This window comes from Lutra lutra, chromosome 4, assembly GCF_902655055.1.
Source record: "Lutra lutra chromosome 4, mLutLut1.2, whole genome shotgun sequence".
Lineage (NCBI taxonomy): Eukaryota > Metazoa > Chordata > Mammalia > Carnivora > Mustelidae > Lutra > Lutra lutra.
In genome coordinates, this window is record NC_062281.1 from 17873397 (window position 1) to 17882348 (window position 8952).

An 8952-nucleotide genomic window follows, 5' to 3' on the forward strand; every position below is an offset into this window, starting at 1 on the left:
TGTCTTTCCATTTGTGTCCTCTTCAGTTTCTTTCATTAGTATTTTATGGTTTTCAGAGTACAGGTCTTTCACCTCTTTAGTTAGGTTTATTCCTAGGTATCTTATTGTTTTTGGTGCAATTATAACTGAGATTGATTCCTTAATTTCTCTTTCTGTTGCTCCATTGTGGGTGTATGGAAATGCAACAGATTTCTGTATGTTGATTTTGGATCCTGCAACTTTACTGTTTAGTAGTTTAGTAGTTTTTGGTGGAGTCTTTTGGGTTTTCTGTATATAATACCATGTCATCTGCAAATAATGAAGGTTTTACTTCTTCTTTGACAGTCTGGATGCCTTTCATTCTTTTTGTTGTCTGCTGTGGTAAAGATGTTCAGTACTATGTTGAGCCGTGGTGGAGGTGGACATCCCTGTCTTGTTCTTGACAGAGGTAAAGAATAAGAGGTAAAGCTCTTGAGTTTTTCCCCATTTGGAATAATGTTAGCTGTGGGTTTTTCATATATGGCCTTGATGATGTTCCCTCTGGACCTACTTTGTTGAGGGTTTTTATCATAAATGGATGTTGTACTTGGCAAAATGATTTTTCTTCATCTGTTGAAATGATCATATGGTTCTTATCCTTTCTTTTATTAATGTGATGTATCATGTGGATTGATTTGTAAATATTGAACCACCCTTTCAACCTAGGAATAAATGCCACTTGAATGTAGTGAATTATTTTTTTAATGTTCCTGTTGGATTCGGTTTGCTAGTATTTTATTGGTAATTTTTGCATCTATGTTCATCAGGTTTTTTTGACCTGTAGTTTTCTTTTTTTATGGTGCTTTTATCTGGTTTTGATATCAGGGTAGTGCTGACCTCATAAAATGAATTTGGAAGTTTCCTTCCTTCTCTATAAAACAAAATCTTTTGAGGCACCTGGGTGGCTCAGTGAGTTAAGCCTCTTCCTTGGGCTCAGGTCATGATCTGAGGGTCCTGGGATCGAGCCCCGCATCGGGCTCTCTGCTCAGCGGGGAGCCTGCTTCCCCCTCTCTCTCTGCCTGCCTCTCTGCCTACTTGTGATCTCTGTCAAATAAATAAATAAAAACTTAAAAAAAAATAAAACAAAATCTTTTGACTATAGTCTAACTGAGATGTTCCAGAGAGCTCCTGGAATATCTCAAAGATTTTATGAAAAATTAGACTTATTTGGCATGATAAATTAAATAGGAAGCATTGTCAGATAAGTGATACTAAATCTTGTTAAGATTATATTTGTGTAGATATGCAATTTAAACAACTGTTCTAAAAAATGTATAAAATACTTAGAAATCTGATACCCTGATTTGTTATTATCGTGAGTGTTGTATGTCACAGAAATAGCCAAATTTCTTTGTGGATTGCATCATAATGAAATCTAATTAAATATTTAACCATGGCCATTTTTTAAAAAAAGATTTATTTATTTATTTAACAAACCAAGATCTCAAGTAGGCAGAGAGGCAGATAAGGAGAGAGAGAGAGGAGGAAGCAGTCTCCCTGCCAAGCAGAGAACCTAATGTGGGGTTCAATCCTAGGACCAAGGGATCAGGACCTGAGCCAAAGGCAGAGGCTTTAACCCACTGAGCCACCCAGGCACCCCTAAGCATCGCCATTTTTAAGTCTTGTCCTTTGCATTAGGGTTTACACTGATATTCTTACAAATGTGTTTCTTCTTTAGTGAGGATCATAGAAGAAAAAGAACTCTTGAGTGAGTTTCTGATAAACTTAATGATCATAAAACTGAACTTGGTAAGAATTTCCAAAACTAATGGTAAAGCTGGATTCAAGCAAAATAACAATTAATAACATGAGATTGAATAAACGCAAAAGGAAAATAGTAATTTTTATGACTTTTCGTTTAAAGCATTGCTGGCTTTTTAAAATGTCTTTTTCCAGATCTAAGTAAATCTTTTCTCTTGAGCTAACTGACCTATAGCAGTTTGATTAATTATATTATTATAAGCAGAATTGAAATATTTATTCTTTCTACTTGAACCTTCTCAAATTAAAAAACTCAATGAGTATTCATGTATGTGTGTGTGTATGTATATATATATAGTTGTATATAACTATATATATATAACTATATTTTAGTTATATATAACTAAAATATAAGAATACTATATATGTAGTATTCTTATATTTTATGGTGTCCTTGTAACAGGACACCATTGGAAACATTGGTTATATTATCAAGACTTTGACTGGAATGTCCTATTTGAGACATGTATAGACTCAGATATGACCAGACAGATTTAAGGAACTAGGTTGACTTTATGGAGCCAAGGAAGTCCCATGGAGATGTTGGCCTCATACCTTCCTTGCTTGCAGTTTTCCAGCAGCCTTATCAGGTAAGTAAAGGTCACTTCCTGGCAGGTGCAGGAACCTCAGGATATGTTGGGGACCTGGAGAAGAGAGGAATTCAACCAAATCTATAGGTATTGCAGGCAAAGTCTGGCAAGTATTTGATGCAAGTTTTGGTTGGGTGTCTGGCCTTGAGAGGCTATTAAAAGTTCAATCAGGGGCACCTAGGTGGCTTAGCTGGTTAAACAACTGACTCTTGATTTCAGCTCACATAATGATCTCAGAGTCCAGGGATCAAGCTCTGCATCTGGCTGTGCCCTCAGCAGGGAGTTTGCTTCAGGATTCATTCTCTCCTTCTCTCTCTCTAGCGTGTGATCTCTCTTTCTCTCTCTGTGTGTGTCTCTAAAATAAATAAATCTTAGGGAAAAAAATCTTAGGGAAAAAAGTTCAATCTAAAAATTCTTTATGAAAAGTTGTAGCAAAAGCTTAAAGGAACCTATATGGCCAGGGGCTCAGTTGGTTTAACTTCCAAGTCTTGATTTTGGCTCAAGTCATGATCTTGGGGTCATGAGATTGAGCCCCTAGTCAGGCTCTGCCCTGAGTGTGGAGTCTGCTTGACATTCTCTCTGCCCCTCCTCCCACTCACTTGTTCACATGCTCTCTCTTTCTCTCTCAAATAAATAAATTAATTAAATAAATAAATAAAATCTTTTTAAAAAGTCTTGAGAGAGAGAGAGAGAGCACGCGAGCCCGCGGGCACGAGATAACGTGGGGGTGGGAGGGGCAGAGGCAGAGGTTGTGAAGCAGATTCTGTGCCAGCATGGAGCCCTGTGTGGGACACAATCTCATGACCCTAAGATAATGAATGACTTAAGTTGAAATCAAGAGTTGGATACTCAACGGACTGAGTCACCCAGGCGCCCCAGTAAATATCTTAAAAAAAAAAAAAAGGAAGCTACATGTCCAATTAGTATTCTTGCTGTGCTTATGTAAATAATTAGGCCAAGCTATTCAAAACTGATTTTGCACACACATTAATGCGCCTGTCTTTGGTACAAATGAGGGTGATTATAGAAGGAAAAAAACGTTTCGATAACATACTAGAATAAACATTAGATTCGAATACTGTTTATTTTAAACTAGACCAGATCCTAATTTCTTCTAGTTCCTGACTACTACTCTCCAAACTAACCTGTCTGATTTTTCTCCCACCTCTGAGGTGGATTCATTTGAGAACTAAAACTGCCCTTTGCCTTGAAGCCCTGCAAACTGAATATGAACGACTTGACATAACTTCAGAGAAATCACCACGACAGCTCATATGGAGAAAGTCTCATGCCTGCTGCTGTGTTGGATTGTTAACCATCTCGAGACATTTGACCCACAAACCAGGGAAATCTGTTGACTGTCTTGCCTGCTCTTGTATCTGAAGGTGCTTCGGGCTTGACATCTAGAAATCCTGTCTACTGGCTTTGTCAGGACCCAAAAGCTGATTTCTATTATGACCTGATCATTAACCATCATTTTTCCCTTTGTTTCCATAGAAATGCCTCTTGTTTGATCCCTGATTTCTTGAACCATAGGCTAACCTTTGAAAACACATCTGTATCACCACCTCCTGAAATGAGTTTAACGGAACTGACCTGTGGTCAGGATGAAGCGGAGTTCAATGAAATGGAACAATTCACAGCTTAACTTTTCATAGGGAGAACTTCTAGGGAGGTTCCAGAGGGGGGCCGAGTTCTGTAGGGGCCCAGGGCAGGTTGCCCCAAATGTGACGCATTGGTATGAAGACTATTTTGGGTTAAAAATCAAGAGAGCTGCTCTGCCTCCTCTGTAACTGTCTAAATTTACATTGGAAGGGAGACCCTGCAACAGGAAGACAAGTATTAATGCCTCCCACCCCTATCAAAGGAACTCATCTGCATAGTAGAACAATCTTGTTTTTCTGAACATTTCCTTCACATTCTTGCTAATAGGTTTTCTCCCTTTGTGACCTCAGGCCCCTACCTTCTTCCTTAGCCCTTACAAGCTTCATGTTGCCCCATCATCTTTGGAATTCCTTGTTGGTGTGGATTCCTTTTCTGTATGCCTATTAAATTTGATTTTCTCTTGTGTTTTTGTTTGTTTGTTTGTTTTGTTTTTAAGTTGGGGGAACCTGGCTGGCTCAGTGGACAGAGTATAAGACTCTTGATCTTGGGGTCATGAATTCAAGTTCCATGTTGGGTATAGAGCTTACTTTAAAACAAAACAAAAAAAAGTTGCATGAACTAATTTATCCTTTTTAATAATTCACACTGGTTTGAGTTGTCTTTTTGACACTTGCAACCAGGAGTCCTGAAAAATAAACCTTCTACTGTCTTCTTATCTCCAGTCTGGTTCTCATAACCTTAACTTCCCCGTTGAGTTCAGAGGGGTTAATATAAGATGTAGAAATGCCAGTACCATTTCCCAGTGTAATATCCTATGATGGGTCCCCAGAGCCTGCCTACTCAGGGGAGGCAAGCTCAAAAGTCTTAAGGGAATAAGGAGGCAATGTAAATGAAGGAAGGAGGCCAAGTGGAAGACAATAGGAAAGGGTTCAGTGGGAGAGAAGTACCTTGCTTCCAGCCATTACATTCAGGATGCAAACACTGTGTGCTTGCCCAGCAGAACACATCTGGAGGTTGCGTTTGGTCTCTTGGCTCTGGAATCTGCAATTTCTGGCCTATATTGCAGGTTCAAGCTCCTGCACACAGCCTGGGAGGCCTTTATGACCATGTCTCCGACACATGCTAAGGCTCATTTCTTGTTGCTAGATGCTTTAGTATTACTAAATTGGTGCAGACATCTTGCTCATTCACTGTTCCTTGCTTTTGCTTATGTCATTCCTTTACCTGGAACCTTGGCCCACCCATCCTTTTTATCATCTTCATCTTCCTCTCATGAAATCCTATTTATTCTTTAATATTCACCTGAGATGTTATCAGTTCCAGGGATTCTCCTCTTGGTGGGATAGGTGTGCTTCCTCCATGCTTCCACAGTTAGCCTTATACCTCCTTGTCATTGTGCCTGACAGACCCTGTTGATTGCTCACTCACAATGATTCCTTCTTTCGTTTACTTACTGGCAGAATCTGCCTCTCCCTGTACAAAAGCTGAGAAAACTGACATTTTCTTTCCCAGCCTGCCTTTCAGCTAAGGTTTAGGATGTGATCCATTCCTATTCAAAGAGATTCCTCTCCACTAAATCCACTAAGGGATTCTTGGAAACATTTTCCTCCATGATGACAAAGAAATAATGGAGAGAAGTCCCTGCCTTTCCATTTCTGCTGTTGAATGTAGTTCTGTGAGAAGTGATGTTTGGAGCTGCAGCAACCATCTTGCAACTATGAGGAGAAAGCCAAGAGAATCAGAGAGAGGGTAAAGCAAATCCCTTCTATCCAGAGCTGCTGAACCACATTAGGAGCTTTCTCCCTCACCCTCTTTGATATGTGAGATATAGTAATAATCCCCTGTTGCCTATGTCACATTTTCAGAAATATTCTGTTACTTTCAGGTGAGTACATTCTAAATGATTCAACATATATTCATGTTGTCTTTGTGCCTCCTCTATTCTGTAAGTTATTTGTGGCAAGGGATGATCTTATACTCACCTTTGTATCCCTGATGTCTAACCCAGGGTCAGAAGTCAATAAACGTTCACTGAAATAGTACTTATTTATTTATTTTTAAAATAACTTTTCCACTAAGAGCTACAGTAAACAGTGTGTGCCAGACAATGTCTGTTCTATTTTGGAAATAGGCCTTCAGTGTAGGGGAGTAAGAAATATGTCAGTGAATCTTATATGGGTAACCCCCTGGGGATTTATGGGAAGGATCTGATACAAATGTTATGTCATCTCAGTGACTAGTGCTATTCACATTGTTGATTCAGACCATATGAAAGCTTACTACAAAGCTCAGCATGTATGTCAGATGAAAGCGTGGTGCATTGATTGGAGAAGGAAAGGGGTAGTGGGTGCTTACAGACCCCTCCTTCATGCTACGCCTTCTCAACTCCTGCTGTGGTCCCTGAGGCCCCTTTCTGACCCCATCCCTGGGTCAATGGGACAGAAACGATAGCTGCTTTCATAAACTCAAATCCATCAAACACTGTGGACTTCTCTGGGTCCTTAGTGGCTGCCTAAACTCTGTTATTTAAAGTTGGAGGTTGCCCTTAGCTTCTTGGACGTTTGTGAGATTCCATTTTTATTGAAGTGTTCAGAGCATTATACCAGCTTTAGCTAAAAATGGTGCAACGAATCAAAAAAGGCACAGTTACTTTGGAGAATCCATTTGGCAGCCCCAGTCCCCTAAGTACATACATTTAATTTTATGGTTTGTTACACAAATCAGTTGAACTTGTCATAGCCGAGAAAGCCCATGTATTTTGGAAAGCCCTGTAAATTAAGAGCAGACATTCTTATATAGGGCTGGTGCTATTTTGTTTTTATTAATAAGGGAGGAAAATCACTTTAGATTTCAGTATTGACTCACAGAGAAGCCATTCTCCTTGCCACATGTTCATATCCATGCTACCTTAAGTCTAATCTCCTCAGAGCTTCCTGATGGAAATTTAGATAGTAGAGTTAGATTCCCATGTGATCTAGAGTCTTGGGAGTTTGGAGCCTTTGTAGCCAGGAAAGTGACTTATACAACAGTGCCGTTATGGTGGCGGGTTTGTGTGTGGGGTGGGATGGAGAGGAGTAGTGATAACGTTATGCCTAAGTCTTCATGATCGTGCACAAGAGAAGTCCAGTGTCTGAGTATATGTGTGGTGTGTGTCTTCTAAGGAGAGGAGGTTAGATTATATTCTCATTTTTTCATGACCACAAGTTTGCCTCCCTTTAGTTTCAGAAAAGCAAATATAATTCTCTCAGCCTGGATGAATTACAACTCATGGCCACCAAGCTGTCCTATGTCCTCAAACTCTTGGTTGAGTTCCCCTCACCTGTATAGCTTCCCTAAACCCTACATCTTCTCCAAGGCAACAATATCTTTGGAGGCCCCTCAATTTTATTATGTTCTCCCATACCCCTGGTAACTCATGATGGAAAGATACTTTTTGTTTTTTCTTTGATCAACCACACAATTTGAAATCTTCACACTGTTCCCTTCATGTTATACCTCCTTTGTGGCCCATGCTATCCAATTATTCATCCATCCATCCATCCACGCATCCATCCACCTACCCACACACCCTCCACCCACCCATGTGCCCATTCACTCCCCAAGTATCCATCCACCCAACTTCCATCCCTCTATTCATCCAACTATCCACCCACCCATCCATCCAACAAAGATTTTATTTATTTACTTGTTAGAGAAAGAGAGAGAGTGAAAGAGAGCACAAGCAGGGGGAGCAGCAGGTATAGGGAGAAGCAGCTTCCCTGCTGAGCAAGGAGCCTGATGCTTGACCCTATCCCAGGATCCTGAGATCATGACCTGAGCTGAAGGCAGCTGCTTAACTGGGTCACCCAGGCATCCCCCAACAAATATTTTTTGAGCACATTGTATCTGCCAGGAATTTTCTAGGAGCTGAGGATACAGTGGTGAACAAGCCAGGCAAGTCTCTATTGTCACAGACTTTACATTTTCTCTGGGGAACAACAATAAACACTAAATGTAATGTCAGATGGTGAAAGTGCTGTGAAGAAAAATGCGGCAGCTGTGAGAATGGGCCTCTCTGAACTCATACTACAGGTGGGCATAAAGTGACTGAGAGAGCCTCAGCCGCTGGACTCTGAGCTCCATCACTGTGTTTGACTGGGACCAAGCTTCTCAGGAACTGCTCTTCACCAATCACTGAGCATGGCAGAGACACTAACAGATGCAGGACTCAGGGAAGGGCCGCTTGAGCTTGGATACTCTCTGATGGTCTTGCTTAAATTTTCTTATAATTGTGCTGTGGTCTAAGACTCCTTACCTCTTCTCCCTCCTGTCTCCCCACTACCAACATTCTCCTTCCTTCAGGTGCAGCCCTTCATTGTAGCCTGCCAGCTCTCCCAGCCCATCTCATGACCCTTCTTTTACTTTCTCTTATGTTCCCTCTGATAAATGTTTGCATTTTTTCTCCCATGTTGGCATCTCTTTCTCGGAGGACCTGGGCTGACACACGAGTGACGTAGCCTGAAAGAAGAGGCTGTGACTTGGGGTTGGAGTTACTTTGGATAAGTGATAGGAAAAGCCTTTCAGAAGAGGTGACATTTGTTTAGGAACTTGATTGGAGGACAGGATGTTTCATGCAAACACCTAGGGGAGGCGCACTTGGGCAGAAGGAAGAAGAGCACATGTTGAGGCATAAAGACCAGGGTATTTTTGTGGGGGTCCCTAAAACTGCTGGGTGGGGAGGGAGAGCAAACAGGTCTCTGGGTCCCCTTCAAACTCCCTCCCATTTCTAGCGGCTCTAACTTTATCTGCTTTGCGTATTTGGCTTCCTCTAAGATTTCAGACGAACAAAGACCTCCAAGTTTAAAATATAAATACTGTGAAAATCCCTGCTCTGGATGAACTCTGTGATCTCTGCCCTCTTTTATACCTCGATCTATCAGTCCGTTGTCCATGGAGAGAATAAGTAGGAGAAAAAATTACCTCCATTTGGAAGGCTAAT

General features: G+C 40.9%; 1 long non-coding RNA gene across 1 annotated transcript; it reads left to right on the forward strand.

Annotated features, from left to right (window-relative positions):
• The first annotated feature begins 374 nt into the window (after nucleotides 1–374).
• Nucleotides 375–4439, forward strand: LOC125098496 (uncharacterized). The gene is made up of 2 exons (XR_007126848.1): nucleotides 375–427; nucleotides 3583–4439. It is a non-coding gene; the product is annotated as an uncharacterized LOC125098496 (long non-coding RNA).
• Nucleotides 4440–8952: the final 4513 nt, after the last annotated feature.